This window comes from Heptranchias perlo, chromosome 19 (genome assembly GCF_035084215.1).
Source record: "Heptranchias perlo isolate sHepPer1 chromosome 19, sHepPer1.hap1, whole genome shotgun sequence".
Taxonomy (NCBI): domain Eukaryota; kingdom Metazoa; phylum Chordata; class Chondrichthyes; order Hexanchiformes; family Hexanchidae; genus Heptranchias; species Heptranchias perlo.
Genome location: NC_090343.1, coordinates 35,257,873 through 35,274,338, shown reverse-complemented (window position 1 = coordinate 35,274,338; position 16,466 = coordinate 35,257,873). Strand labels below are relative to the sequence as shown.

General features: G+C 42.9%; 1 protein-coding gene across 2 annotated transcripts in view; it reads right to left on the bottom strand.

Annotated features, from left to right (window-relative positions):
* The window catches only part of LOC137335482 (docking protein 5-like), a 288,256-nt gene that overhangs the window by 239,646 nt on the left and 32,144 nt on the right, over positions 1–16,466 (bottom strand). The window lies entirely within an intron of this gene.

Sequence of the window (16,466 nt, the reverse complement as noted above, 5' to 3'; positions counted from 1 at the left end):
AGTCAAATTTTTTGAGGAGGTCACTAGCATGGCGGTTAGGGGAGTATTTATAGATGTTGTCTATATGTATGGACTTCCAGAAGACTTTTGATAAGGATCTGCACAACAGATTATTAGCAAAACTGAAAGCACATAGAATTGATGGTAACCTTCTGACATGGGGTGATTATTGTTTGGGAGGTAGGAGACAGAGGGTAAGGATAAAGGGAATGTTCTCTGATTGGCGGAGTGTGACAAGTGGGGTTCCCCAGGGATCTATACTGGGGCTTCAGATCCTTACTATATATAAATGATTTGGATGTAGGAATAGAGAGTTCTATATTCTAGTTTACAGGTGGCACTAATTTAGGAGGCACGATAAATTGGGAAGATGGGAGCAGTAAGTTAGAAAGGGGCATCGATAGACTAAGCGAGTGGGCAAAACTATGGCAGATGGAGTTCAATGAGCAGAAGTTTGAGGTCATCCACTTTGGATCTGAGAAAGAAAAATTAGAATATCTTCTTAAAGGTGAGAGACTAGGAACTGTGGAGGAGCAAAGAGATTTGGGTGTCCATGCACACAGATGACTAAAAGCTAGTGCACAGGTACAAAAGGTAATCAAAAAGGCTGATGGAATGTTGGCCTTTATCTCAAGGGCATTGGAAAAAGTGAGGTAATTAAAAATTCAAATTAGATTTGAAACTACAATTTTAATATAAGTAAAGATAATTTTGTGTTAAATTATACAATAAAATGATGGGGTCATGTAGCTTTAAGTTATTTGCTGGGCAAACTTGAAGACACACAAGCTTACCACCATTGCTGGGAATGAGCAGTGATTTGAGACTAACACCAAACTGACCACACGGTTGATAAATTTTCAAGAGTGCCGACAAGGATAGAAAGATCAGTACTCCTCAACCGGAATTGGAACAACCCATCAATTACAAAAATTAACAAAATCCTGATGGAGGAAAAGCCAGTGATCTTCCTTTACCATAACCACAGAGAAAAAAATTCTCTTGTGCACAAAAGCACACATTCTTTATAAAACAAGTTTACAATTTTGTTACGCATATTACACAGAGAAAAGTTTCATCGCATATGGGCCCCGTTATTAACAGGGAGGCGGGTTGGCAGCGGAGGGGGGGGGTACTGGGCCATGGGTAACCCGCCCAGTCAAATTGGTTGTTCCCCACGCGATTGCAGGTAAATTGAAGCCACTTACCTTGGCTTCTGGGTTTCCTGTTGCAAACCTGCACAGTGGGCGGACTGCGCACCCGCATCACAGGCTGTCAGCTGGAGGAGCCCTATTTAAAGGGGCAGTCCTCCAATGCTGCTCCTGCAGCAAATAACCAAAATTACAGCATGGAGCAGCCCAGGGGAAAGGCTGCTCCCAGGTTTAATGATGCCTCACTCCAGGTGTTACTGGATGGGGCAAGGGGGAGGAGGGAGATCTTCTAACTGGCGGACGGGAGGAAGTAGCCTGCCTCTGCCACCAAGAAGGCCTGGCTCGAGGTGGCAGAGGAGGTCAGCAGCACCGGCAACATATCCCACACCTGGATACAGTGCAGGAAGTGCTTCAATGACCTATCTCGGTCAGCCAAAGTGAGTACACTTACTCATTCTCCTACACTCCATCTTCCACATTACCGCCCCCACCCAACATCTCCTTCTGCACTGCCAACACTACTTTATCACATCACTCCTCACACCCACTCAAGCCTCATCCTCAACTTACCTGCACTTACTCACCTCCCCAGTACTCTTCCCACCACTACCACTCAACCCACTCCTTATACAATCTCATGGCTCTATCTCATACTCACCTTTTGATGCATCTCTTTCACGGTCACCCTCACCCAACCTGCCACTACCTCTGCTGCAGCCACAGGGGATGCATCACGTATGAGTAGTCGGAAGGGTAAGGCAAAGGTTTTGTGAGCACAAAGGGGATGCACAAGGGTGTTTGACGGTTTGTCATGTTTTTTATTTATATTTGATTTTGGTTCAACTCACATTAAATATTATTATTGTCACCACTACTGCCACGTCTTGGCCATTCTTGACTGGCTTGTGCAATAAGTCCCTTTCATGAGGTTCTCCATGAACACCCACACTTGATGACACCCATTGGGTCACCCTACAGTGGATGTATGTGTAGCTGCACAACTATTTTGTGCAGGTGCCTGTGGTGCAGCACTGTGTTGTGGCGGAGGTGGACAGCGTGCCTGGTGAGGCTGGTGATGTTTCTCGTCCTCAGGTGAAGTGATGAATGCAGTTATGGCAGCCCCCCCAATCCTGACGGTGTTTGAGGGGATCTGCAAAGTAGGTAAATGTGTTTGCACAGCAGAGTTTAGGGCATAAATTAATAATTTTGAGTGGAAAGACAAAGATGTTGCAGCCAAAACTTTGTCTGAAGTGACAGAGTGCCCTCCTGCAATAAATGAGGTATTCCCCCAACTGTCAAATAATCCTTTGCATCTCCCACTGGCTGCTGACTGAAACACGTCTGTTCCAACAGGGAGTGTTTCCCATAGCACAGGAAACACGCTGAGGATCCATGAAAATTGCACCCCCGCCGAAATCTCCAGTCAATGAAGTCTGTCAAGTACCTCAACTAGGTAAGTAAGTATTTAAATTGTACCCGAACATATCACTGGGGAACCCGGAAGTGGGCGGGTTGGAGCCGGGCTCCGGACCCACTCCGGGATTCCCCCATTTTAGGAGCCCCCCCCCCGCTCCGAACGCACCTGCTCGGCCATCCTAAAATCGGCCCCATGGAGTTTCTATTTAGTCATCTAAATTACCAAACCTTTTTACTTTCTTTGCTTCCTTCCCTTTCCCTATCTGGCCTTCCATTACTTTTTCATTGATACATGACTTCTCTTTCTGTTCCTGTTTGCTTTGCTTTCCTATTGTTCTCTTTCCCCATATGTTTTTCTGACTTGTTAGCTTTTTTTGTTTATTTAATTTTCTCATTAGTTTCTTCTTCCTTCCTCTTTATTATTTCACAGGAATTTCCGTCTGTCCATTTTTTTCTGGTCTACTTTATCTTTGACCTTCCAGCTCTGCTGAATCAGTCCCCATAATTTGCTGATTCTGCCATCCTCCATCTCCTAGGATTTCTCCCCACACTTGTCCTTTCTGTACTGTTTCCCTGTTCTCTTCACAAACTACTAGCTTTAACCTTATTCATGTTAATATGTATGAGCCTACTTCAACTTTTTAATGGATAGAAAATAAGATATTATTTGTCTTCGAGTTTGGACAAAATTCCTTATTAATGACTTACAAGAGAGAGATAAGAGGAATTGTCAAGCATCAAGCACACTCCATTTTAATGTACTTGCAGTTAGATTCAAATTAGTTAATTACATTATGTTAACCTTCAGTATACATCATAGTAGAAAATGCATGTATATTCCTCTGCCTTGGAAGTTCTCTGTGGATAGCCCAACACCACATACTGTATATGTAACATACGGCACTATGAAGAGGCAACAAGTTGATTGCAAATCAAGTAAACTGGTCAGCAGCAACAACAACAACTTGCTTTGCAAATGAATAATGATGTATTGTCATGACTTCCCCGTCCCTACAAATTACTTTAGAGGAAGTAAAGTGTCGGCTCATTCTGCCCGTATCTTTCCTCCTGTTTGATTTTGATTGCAACTCCAACAGGGCTAGAGTCAAGGATTATGTTGTTGGTACCCATTATGTCATGAGTAAAATGTACATGGGATACTGTCTGCAGAATGACACAGTTAAATAAACTATTTGATTCCCACCATGTTATCGATTGCCTAATCTGAATAGGCTGTAAAGTTTATTCAACATTAAGCATAAACTAATCCCCAAACCATAAGAATGGCAACAATCTAATCAATATCAAGATCATAGTTTGCTACCCTAAGGTATTCAGGTACGTTTACAAAACCACTCATTACTTAAAATACAAGTTATTTGAAACGATTAAGCAACAGCAATAAACAACAGTCCAGCTCAGTTAATGCATTTGGATTGTGCATAAAGAACCCTTGTACAGTTTCCCTTCCTCAGACAGCCCAGTTGTTTGGGGCCACCCATTGCAGCCACAGAACCATATGCCCTAGAATATCACTGCAGGAGTTTCTCAGGTTAGCGTCCACAGCCCAACCATTTTCAGCTACTTCATCATAGACCTTCCCTCCATCAAGGTCAGGAATGGGACTGTTCAAGGACAATTCAACAGTGTTAATCTTCATTCACAGCTCCTTCGATAAAGACTTACAACAGGCCCGGGACAATATCCAGGCTTGGGCTCATGAGTGGCAGGTAACATTTGTACCACATAACTGCCAGGCAATGGCCAATTCCAATAAGTAAAGGCCCAACTACCTCACCCAGTTCTTCAAAGACACAACCATCAACAGCTTGGGAGTCACCATCGGGTAGGAGCTTTACTGGGCCAGCCATATCAACACCATGGCTACAAGGACAGGGAAGAGGCTGGGTATTCTGCGACGAATGGCTCACCTCAAGACCTTTCAAAGTTTCTCCAACATATACAAGGCTAATGTTAGGAGTATGATTGTCTACTCACTACTTGCATAGATGGGTACAGCTGCAACAACACTCAAAAAGCTCATCATCCAGAACAGAGCAGTCCGCTTGATCACCCTGCCTGGGACTCCATCACCAGAAGACTGTAGCTACAGTATACACTATCTACTGGATGTACTGCAGCAACTCACCAAATTTATTTCCACAGTACTTCTCAGCCCATGCCCTCTACCACCAGGAAGGACTAGGAGCAAGATCTTGGGAACACCATCTACGCCAAGTTTCCCTCCAAGTTACACATCATCCGACTCGGACTTATATTATTGTTCTTTCGTTATCGTTGGGTCAATTTACTGGAATTCACTATCTAATACCATCGTGCGAGAACCATCACAAGAAATACAGCAGCATTTCAAGGAGAAGGCCTTCCACCATATTCTCAGAGCAATTAAGGGTGGGTAGTAATAATGGGGTTTTGCCAGCATCACCAATATCCCAAGAAACAAAAAAAACTTCCTCTGGTCAAAGGAATTCATTATACAACCTGTGAGTTAAATGTGGCTTCTGTGGCAAAGTCCTTGGCAGAATCCAACCCCATGTGCTGCTTTGATGGTGCCGCTATCAATCTGCTTCTCGCTGCCACTCTGACTGCTATTGCTAAACTATAGATTTGTCAATGAGTGTATAAGCAATAGGCCAAGTCATTCCAGTTGCACCCTGTTACCACAAGATCATAGCAGAAAGTCGCTTCAGATCTCTGAATACAAAATACTATTATGGTTATCCAGAAGTCTGTCCTTTGATAATTGATTCATTTTAGACATGAGGGAATCAGAATTAATTGGGGAAAGGGACTGTGTAATACTAAGTTGGACTCGGGTCTCACAGTATGAAAACATTATAGAGAGAGAGAAATATTCAGAAAAACTATATAAAAATCAGTGAATCAAATATTATGTAATGACTCAGACATTAGCACATAAACCCAGCACAGTAATGAATCAAAGTTAATTAATCAAAGCAACCAGCTAAGTATATACCTACAGTGATTCAGCCACAGAGGAAAACAGGAAGCGACCAGGTCAGTAAAAGAACTACAGGAAACCTAGTACATTCTTCAGTGAGTAAACTGTATTGTGTTAACTTTAATACTTCAACTGTGTTTCAAGTAATGTAGTTTATAGATGATTAGTTTCACAGATTTGTGACTCTAAAATTTAAAGTGCAGTGCTTCACATACGGTAGAATTTCAGTTGAATTTACATGTAGTTTCAGTATCTATCTGATGTTTAAAAACAGAAGATGGAATAATATTAATAGCTGTTGCTGAAATTCAAAAGGGCACAGCATCAATTAGGATTATATTGCCAATGCAAACTGACGTCTATTTAGGCAGACAAAAAGCAGGCATGTAACATGTAAGTAGCAGACTGTAAGAAAGTCTTCCCAATTTTCTTGATGATTTAGTCCCTAAACAATACAGTTATTATGTGTTTTCATTTAAAATAATACATTAGTATTGACAATATAAATTGAGAATTTTTAATGGGGAAAATTGATCTTAGTAATCATAGATTAAAGCAATTTTGCACAGTTAATTAGCGTAACATTTTGGATGGCACTTGTAGAAGCTGTCTTCATAACACTTATTAATAAAATCAGTGTATCATAGAGATCCCTATAAAATCCAGGCACATAAGAAAAGTAATACTCGAAAGCTATTCTAAGTACTCAAAGAGTTAACATTAGGTCTTCTCAAAGTTTTTTTTTAGAAAAAACTATTTTGAGATCTGGATTATGGAAGAATTCATACTTAACAGTGGTAGACCAAAGTTCCTGCTTCATCTCGGATATTTCAACTGGCACCAACATGTACTCCAAATCACATTTTTCACCAGCCTGAAGCACATATCCCATTATTAGCAGGGATTATGATGTGAAATATACTAATGAATTAGGAAATGATCCATCCTGTGCCCTGAATTACATTGTTCGTCTAGCATATTAGAAAGTTTCACAATGTACTAAAATAATGAAGCTTTGACGCAAAAATGTCATATCAATGCGAGTGCAGCTTTTTATTTAAATTCTTTACTTTCTTACTGATCTCAGTTTCTTCCCTGATTTTCATTAATATTTATTATCTAACTCCTTTCCATATGGCTTCTCACAGCATCTGGGGTGAACTTTAAATGAGAAAGCTGTACAATATGCATGCAAAGCATCTGGTCTTAATTTTAAATCACCATTTACTCTCAATTTCCCTCCGACTCATAAATTGAATTAAATAAAATTAAAAAAGAGATAGCAAAATTCTTATACAAGCTACATAGCTGTGATGAGCAGGTGTTCATTACAGCAGCATAGAGCCCCAAACCATGTACACATATATAAATATATATGCTGAACTCAATTATAATCTTAATCATCAGGATACATCTTTTTCTTATTTGTTTGGGTGGATATTTGACTATTTATAATCAATTTGTATAGTAGTGCTTAGCACAATTGCCTGTACAGTCAAATATATTGGGCCCAATTTTAAAAGGCAAAAACAGATGGGTTGGCGGCAGGGGGGCATTCAAAATCACAAACATTTTGGACCCACCCCAACCTGCCCCCAATCCGCCCGCTTCCAGCTTTCACCGGGGCAGGCGAACATCCCGCTCCCAGGAGGCGGGTTAGTGATTGAAACCTTTCAAGGAGGCTGTGGGCCTCCACTTTTCTAGAGTTTCCGGGGGCCAGGATTCCCCGGCCTTCCATTTCACGCCACGTGAGAGGAGGAGAGAAGGCCCGAAACGAACAGGTAAGTGCCTTTCTGATACAGGTTGTGGGCCCGGAGGAGCAGGAGTGCTTCCCCTCAGGCCCAACAAGTCTACTTGCAATGACCCCACAATGTTCAAGGACCCCCCACCACGATGTCAGCCCCCCCCTCCGAACTCCAACACCCCTACAACGATCGCAGAACCGCCCCCCCCCCCCGATCTCTGACGATTTCTGACCACCCCCCCCAACGATCACGGATCCCCATGATGATCCATGATTCCCTCACCCAATAATTGTGGACCCCTGGGTTGAACCCCGATTCCCCCCCAATGAACATGATGACCCCCGATCCTGACATCCACCCAGTGACTGACCCCCGATCCCTCCCCCCGTGACTAACCCCCCCCCGTGACCACCATGCCTACTGGTGCCCCGTGACCACCCATGCCACACACTCATCCCCCTCCACCTATATAAACAAAGACTTATCTGAAGACATACATGAACATGTCCTCTCCGTGGCTGGTCTCCCGTCCGACTGAGACCAGCCTGTCAATCAGGCTGGTCAATTGTACTACCGGGTTTCCCGTCCGCAATTTGACCCCGTCCCCTTCCCGGCTCGGGGTCAAAATCATGTCCATTGTCCCTGCCTCTTATTTTGGTATCATTTGCAAAATTGGGCATTTCACTTATCATAAAAGTCATTGATTTATATTAGAAATAGCAAGTATCCTTAAACCCACTCCTCGGCTGCCCTGTTTGTAACCTGTTCCTATTTAACTCTATCCTCTGTTTCATATTTTAAAGCAATTTCTATCCAGGATTCTATTTCACGATTCCTTACCAATATATTAAATCATTGATGTGAAACCTTGTAGAAACCTTTCTGAAAATTCGAGTACATAATATCAACTGGACTTTCACTGTCCAACATATCAGTAATGTCTTTGAAAAGCTCCAGCAAGTTAGTTAAACACTCTCTTTCCTGAATCCCTGCTGGCTATCCTTTAAATGGTTTTGCTTTTCCAAAAGTTCACCTACTAGATCTTCAAATGCCATTTCAAAACCCTTCCCTACAACAAATATTAAAATTACTGGGCTATAATTGATCCTTGATCCTTTTTATATAAAACAACGTTAGCCACTTTTCAATCCCTAATTGAAGAAACTTACAAAAATGTCAATTGAAACTGAACTAATTTCAAACTCCGTCTCCTTTAAGACTCATGAGGGCAAGTTGTTCAGATCAGGCACTTATTATTTTTAGAACCAAGTTGTTTATTATCTGCATGCTGCCCGGCTTCTGTGCTGTCCCTGGAAAATTGAGATCTAACATACACAATCTTCCTTCTTTTTTCTGGGAAAAATCTGATATGAAATTGCACTTTTAATAACTGCAATTCCTTGTTCCCACATTCCAACTTCCTACTGTCACTGTTAAGTAGACCTGTGTTTTCTTTCATCTTTTGTTTACTGCACAGATATTTGAAAATACCTTTCACTGAAACAAAAAAAATCTACAAATTGATCGGTTTACATTAGATTTAAGTGTTTACCTTTGTGTTAAACCCAGGTTTTAAAACCAAGAATAATTGCTGTATAATTAAACACAGTTAAGCAAATGCTACTGCCAACGTGAAATTTTCCCACTTAGTGGTAATTTGGTAGTAAAATTATAATAGTGCAGTGTTCTGCCTGGCTAGTGTTCTTGCTGGGATCTAGAGATCTGACATAACAATGGAAAACATTGGGCATATTTGATTGTATTAAGAATTGAAGAGTTACAATGGGTTGTTCACATACAAATGTGTTAGAATACTTATTTACTTCTAAGGCTCCATAAGGACATTGGGTAGAATTCTATTAGCATTCATTGTCCCCAGTAGAGACCCAGTACAATTTTAGAGAGAAAGCTTGATTCTCTTAGTTCTCAATGTTGATTTATGAGGAGTCAGATGGATAAGTAAACTAACATTAGCATTCCAATACTGGAATGCCAAGAAGTATGTTCTCAGAGCATACTGGTCACTTAAAGGGGCCATTCCAATAATCTGGGACATCTCTTTAAAGAATAACAAATTCAGAAATGGTACAGTTGGTATTGAAATGGCTTCCGAAATGGTAGAAATGATATTCAAATGAATCAATTCGGTCCAGGGGCCATTATGCTCTCTGTACCACAAAATACAAAGTAGAAGCGAGGCGGCTACACTAGCAAGGTATTGTTAGGAGCATGAGCACCACCAGGGTAAGGTCATAGTAAAGATAGACAAGGAATTTAGTAGTAGTGCTCATCTTTAATTCTTAGCCAGTGGTGCAAAAACAACAAGAACTTACATTTATGTAGCACCTTTAATGTAGTAAAATGTCCCAAGGTGCTTCACAGGAGTGATTTGACACTGAGCCACATAAGGAGCTATTATGACAGGTGACCAAAAGCTTGGTCAAAGAGCTAGGTTTTAAGGAGCGTCTAAAAGGAGGAGGGAGAGGTAGAGAGGTGGAGAGGATTCGAGTGGGAATTCTAGAGCTTAGGGCATGGGAAGCTGAAGGCTCAGCCGCCAATGGTGGAGCGATTTAAATCGGGGATGCGTAAGATGCAAAAATTGGAGGTGCGCAGAGATCTCGGAGGTTTGTAGGGCTGGAGGAGGTTACAGAGATAAGGAGGGGCGAGGCCATGGAAGGATTTGAAAACAAGGCTGAGAATTTTAAAATCGAGGTGTTTCCGGACCAGAAGCCAATGTAGGTCAGCGAGAACAGGGGTGATGGGTGAATAGGACTTGGTGCGAGTTAGGATACTGGCAGAAAAGTTTTGGATGAGCTCAATTTTATGGAGGGTGGAAGGTGGGAGGCCGGCCAGGAGAGCATTGGAATAGTCAAGTCTAGAGGTAACAAAGACATGGATGAGGGTTTCAGCAGCAGATGAGCTGAGGCAGGAGCGGAGACGGGCAATGTTACGGAGGTGGAAGTTGGCGGTCTTGGTGATGGAGCGAATGTGGTTGGAAGCTCATCTCAGGGTCAAATAGGATGCCAAGGTTGTGAACGTTCTGGTTCAGCCTCAGAAAATGGCCAGGGAGAGGGATGGAGTCAGTGGCTAGGACGACAGAGGAGAGGCTTTGGAGGAGGATGATGGGGTCAACCATGTCAAAGACTGTAGACAGGTCAAGAAGGATGAGGAGGGCTAGTTTACCATGGTCAGTCACATAGGATGTCATTTGTGACTTTGATAAGAGCCGTTTCAGTACTGTGGCAGGGACGGAAACTTGATTGGAGGGATTCAATCATGGAGTTGCAGGAAAGATGGGCCCATACTTAGGAGGTGACAGCATGTTCAAGGACTTTGGAGAGGAAAGGGAGATTGGAGATGGGGTGGTAGTTTGCAAGGACAGAAAGGTCAAGAATGTTTTTTTTTGAGGAGGGGGTGATGATGGCAGATTTGAAGGGGAGGGGGACAGTACCTGAGGAGAGGGAACCATTAACAATATCAGCTAACATGGAGGCCAAGAAGGGAAGTTGGGTGCTCAGCAGTTTGGTGGGAATAGGGTCAAGGGAGCAGGAGGTGGGGCTCATGGCCAAGATGAGCTCGGAGAGGGCATGAGGGGAGATAGGAGAGAAACTAGAGAACGATGTGCGTTTAGGGTTAGAGCAAGGGGGAACCAGAGGGGAAGTTTGGCTTGGTGGGCTAAAGGAAGGGAAGGAAACAACAGAGACAGCTAAATGGATGGTCTCAATCTTAGTGACAAAGCAGCCCATGAGCTCCTCGCACTTTTTGTTGGATGTGAGGGTGGAGGAGGCAGGGGAGAGGGGTTTAAGAAGATGGTTTGTAGTGAAGAAGAGAAGCCAGAGGTTATCTTACTATTCCAGGATGATCCTGGAATGGTGAACAGTTTTGACAGAGGAGAGCAGGGCCCGATAGTGCTTTATGGATCCAGCCAGATCTGACGATGAATGGCTAAACTAATCGTCCACCAAAAACTTTCAAGTCTGCATCCCTTGGACTTAAGGGAGCGGAGATGAGGGCCGTACCAAGAGGAACGATCAGGATGAGAGAGAGTAATGGTTTTAATGGGGATAATGGCATCAAAGGTGGAGGTGAAGGTGTGATTGAGCAGATCGGTATCTGCAGAAATGTTGTGGTGAATAAAGGGCCAAAGGGTAGACAGTTGGGAATTTGAAAGTGCCGTTATAAGTGACGTGGGAGAGTTTTTTCCAGCGGCAGACACAGATGGAAGAGGGTTGGGGGGGGCTGCAGAGGGGGATGTGGGTGGAGAAGGATACAAGGAAGAGATCAGAGATGGCCTTATGCGTGATTGACACGATGGGAGTAGAGAGACCCCATGAGATGGCAAGATCGAGGGGGTGAATATGGGTAGGGGAATTTATATGGCGGGAGAGATTAAGGAAGGATAGGAGGGCAGTGAACTCAAAGGAGGGAAGGCAAGGTGAGTTGAGATGGAGGTTGAAATCACCGAGGATGAGAAGTTGCTCAGTGCAGAGGCTGAAGGAGAAAAGAAGCGAAGATATCTCGGTGAGAAACTTGGTGTGGTACTTAGGTGGGTGGTAGAAAATGAGGATTTTAAAGGCGAGGTGAGAGGGTGGAACAAGATGAGAGGCTCAAAGGAGGAGAAGGTGCCAGAGGAGTAGGGGGACAGACCAAGGTATGATTTGGTGATAAGGGCCACACCACTACCACAACGGTCTGGATGGGGCAAGTGGAGGAAGGTATAACCAGATGGTGAGGCTTCATAAAAGGGGAAGGTATCATCAACCATCAGCCAGGTCTCCGCCAAGGCCATGATGTCGATGCAATCATCCACAATAAGCTCATGGATGGCTAGGGCCTTGTTCACAAATGAACGGACATTCTGGAGGGAGATGCAGAGAGGGGCGGTGATAGCTGATCTGCTGGCAGAATCCACAGGGTCAGTGCTGGGAGGGGTGAATGGGACGGGAAGGAAATTGGTAAGATTAGTCCCCAATGGGTGTGCTGGGCGGGAAGGTCAGTGAGAGAATAGGATAGGGCAGTTGGGGTTGCTACTCATAAGGAGGCAGTGATGAGTGCCTCTGTGGGCCCTTTGGAGGATGTTAAGAGAGGCAGAGCGGGAAGCTATAGGCTTATCTAAGAGGGCGTCAAGCTTGGGACGGCATCAGGAAAGTAGGAAGGTTGAGGAGTGCTGAAGGGTCGGGGTAGGGATTGGGGGGGGGCCGGGGTACCCAAGAGGGGAGAAATGAAAGGATGCATAGCGACAGGAGAGAGGGTCCTAGGAGTTGTAAAGAGAAAAGAAAAAAAAGGAAATAGAAGCAATGGGCTTGGATGTGGAGCGGCAGCCAAAACACGCACGCGAATGGACACAGGGAAACTCAAATTACATAGGCGTGGTTACTTAGCAAGATTAGGATAGATATGTCTCGGCAATAAACAGGGAATAGAGAAGGCACAATAGAAGTGAGTCCAAAGTTAAAGCCAGAGGTCCAGTGATGGGATAAAGTTGATGTCGAGAGGGTGGAGTCAGCTTGGAGCATCGATGAACTGTTGTCCAGATTTGGAGACAGGTGTGGAGGGTGAGAGAGTCCAGAAGCTATTTGAAGGGTAGAGTATCAGAAGACACACTGCTGGAGGTATTTCCGTGGGAATGAAGAGGTAGGAGGTGTACAGAATTGAACGTGGGGAAGAAAAATGGTGGTGAAGTTGGAGTTCACTATAAGATCCAGAAGTGGTGGAGAAATGGACTACCGGCCAGCAGGTGAATTTCTAGCCAGGAACCACACTGTAGCAAAATAAAGCTGAAAAACCAGTAGGTCCAGTAGGACAGTTAGGCTCAGCAGATAACAGCAGTGGAGGGGGATAAGCAACTGAAATACAGATCAGAGTCACAGCAGCTAAATTTTGCAATGTAGTCCAGTGGAGTAGTGTTGTCTTGACGGCAGAGAAGTCCAATGTTAAAATTGCTTATCTCTGTTAATGGGAGGGGACTAAAATCCAATTTAATGATTGCCATCATGGTTAAGATTTATTAGTACCATGATGGGCAGTGCTATTTCTATTTAGTAATGATGCAAATGGGCCATCAATATGTTTACACAGTACTGAAATAGTTAAAAGACTGCCATAATTGCTAAGAAATGATGAGACATCCGTTTGCAGATATCTATTGCACGCTATGGATCAGGACAGACAGGAAGGTTGTTTATAACTTGACTTGCATAACAAAAACAACAAAAAAGGCTATTGCCATCTATATGTATTTGTACACACACACCTGTATATAGGTTACCTTTAGCGCTTAAACTGGCAAGCTGGTACAACAATATTATTAGACCTGCAAGATCTTGACTTTTTCTTAGAGCATACCCTAAATCCCATGAGAGCCTGACATTTGAAACTGCCAGGCACACATCTGATACAATGTATCAGTTCCTGGCCAAGCTAGTAATTGGAATGCTATGCAGAAAGGATCTCAATTTAGCAGCAAAACTTGGCACGTCTACATTGCCTTATGGTAAATCCACTGTTGTGCAACTGAAACTTAGTAGTAGAGCAAGGATGATAAGGAAGCAGTTAAAGGAACTTCGCTAAGGAGAATCCTTTAAATCCTCTGCTGAGGTCTTTTACTAATAATATCCTATTTGATTATTGTGAAGCTGATATCAAAAAGGACTCAGGCTTGGACATCAAACCTGTGATCCAAGAAATCAATAAAACTTCAACAATCTAATTTTCATGATTGGCTTAAATGCAAATAGGCATGTGAGCAGGTTGCAGGATGACAGTAGGTCCTTCAATGGCTACGCTGGATTCAGTGCCAGGGTGTAATACCCACAGTGGCCATTGAGACAGAAAGTGCCCAATTCCTCCATCATTTTTGTCAATTACTAAATGAAAAATTTGGGGGAGGAAAAAACAATTGAAATATTTGGAATCACACCACACGAAACATCAATCCAAAATTGATGGAGGAATTGGGCACTTTCTGTCTCAATGGCCCCTGTGGGTATTACACCCTGGCACTGAATCCAGCATAGCCATTGAAGGACCTACTGTCATCCTGCAACCTGCTCACATGCCTATTTGCATTTAAGCCAATCATGAAAATTAGCCAGAACAGTGGCAACATATCAAAGAGGAAAATTACTGCCAAGGTATGACTTGTGCTGAACCAGTTTTTACTCAGCGTACTTTATTCAGCTAATTTCCTAGCCTGGTGCTAAAAAGATTTTCAAAGATTAGGAAGTTATATATGCTGACACAAATTCCTTCAATTACATCTACAGCACGCACTTTCCACTACCATAAAAAGCATCATTGTCAGCACTACAAGAGGAAATCATTATCCAGCCCAATCTGTTTTGGTTTCTCTGCTACTATAGTCAGATCTCTGAAATGTGAACTCAACTTTACGTTTTTACTGGTTACTTCTCTTAAACACTTTATTGAATTTCATCCATGTAGGTGAGAAATTAAGACTTTCAGATACTTTAATATACAAATGAACAAGGGCATGAAATGAAAGAACTATCAAGCTTCACGAACAAAAAGCATGCTAACATGTAAATTAAAAATTCACTAAAACATTTTTCTTGTTTTATTGCTTCAGCTATTTATTTATAGTGAGCTGAATCCGAGTAGCTACATTCTATCTCTCTCTCATTTCTTAGCCTAGGCTTGTAAAACACACAAGAACAAACACTGAAGTAAGTTCTTTGGAAGTTGATATTTAAATGCTTGTGCGCTGCCAGTTATATCTGATTTAAATCTGATGGATGCTGGTTACAGCACAATTGGAGTAGCTTGAGAGACAGCATTGGATATTAACTCTGCTCAGTGAGGTTAAATGATAGTAGTCAAAGGAGTTTCTTTCCAATGGGACATCCTACCTTTTTAAAAAATATTTGAAGCTGAAGAGTGCAGTCATGCAGTATAATAAATAGGGGCAACTTATCAATTTATCAAGCAATTCAGAAATGTTATTGACACAATGATACACAGAAAGTCTGATAGAGGTAGCACAGTAGAAGATCACTGTTAAATTCCGCTGGGGTGCAGCAGACTAAGGGAGTGTCTGTGTGAAAGTTGATGGGATCCACACTTGTTCTGCATTATAAAGTAGGACCAGCATTCATTATTGAACTCCTTAGAGATAATGGGCTCAATTTTCAAATGAAAGTCCGGGTGCGTTGGGGGAGGGGGCAAAGAAAATCGGAGCAATCCGGAGCGGGCAGGAATCGCGGTTCCAACCCGCTGAAGAACGCGCATGACCCAAAGTCACCTGGGTGTCAGCGCCGTTCCCGAATCCGGAAGTCCCGCCGGCAATTAAAGCCAGAGGGACGGTATTTAAACGAGCTAATGTGCCTCATTCAGGTACTTAAAGTACTTTATTTTTGGCATATTGGCCACTTAAAAAGATTTTGAACTTACCTGGGCGGCTTTCTCACGACTTCCAATTCATGCCTGGTGAATTACATTTCACCTTGTAAGAAAAATAAATAAACATACCACCTCCACTCTCTCTCGTTACGGCCGATGAGGTCTCTCTCTTCCCTCCCCCTCGGATTTACAGCTCCTGTCGGAAGCCAGCCTGTCAATCAGGCTGACTGCCGGGCACGAAACCCGGGAGAGGCTTTAATTGGCCTCATTGGGTTGCAACCCGCCTACTTGCCTTCTGGGTTTGCACCCGCAATCACCCCCCGCTGCCATCCCATTGCCCTTTTAAAATTGAGCCCAATGTAAAATTAAGTCAAGTCATGGAGATAGATTTTTAACATCTTGAGATTTTCTAAAGCTCGAGGGTGAAAAGTCAACAGAATATGCAAATGAATAAAAAATGTGAAATTATTCCTGTCAGAGGGGTCCTGTGTGTCAGACTCTTCGGGATAGCTAGAAAGACAGCACTGGAGATCTGGCTTTGCATTTTTTATCCTTTTTATTGTTTCACCACTTCCTCTTATTTTCGATGCCCAGCACCTTATTCTATTCCACTGTTTCCAGCACAGAGAAGTTGACTTACTTCTAGCTCACCTTTAGTGCTGCTGTGAAAGGCACATCATATTCTGCAGCTGTTCTCTTCCCCACTCCCTCCGCTATGGGTCTCGCCTTTGTCCACAGCAGTTTGTTTCATTTTCTGCTTTCCAAGTAATAGAATTATTTGCTTGTAAACACATTTTTTTTGTGCTATGAATT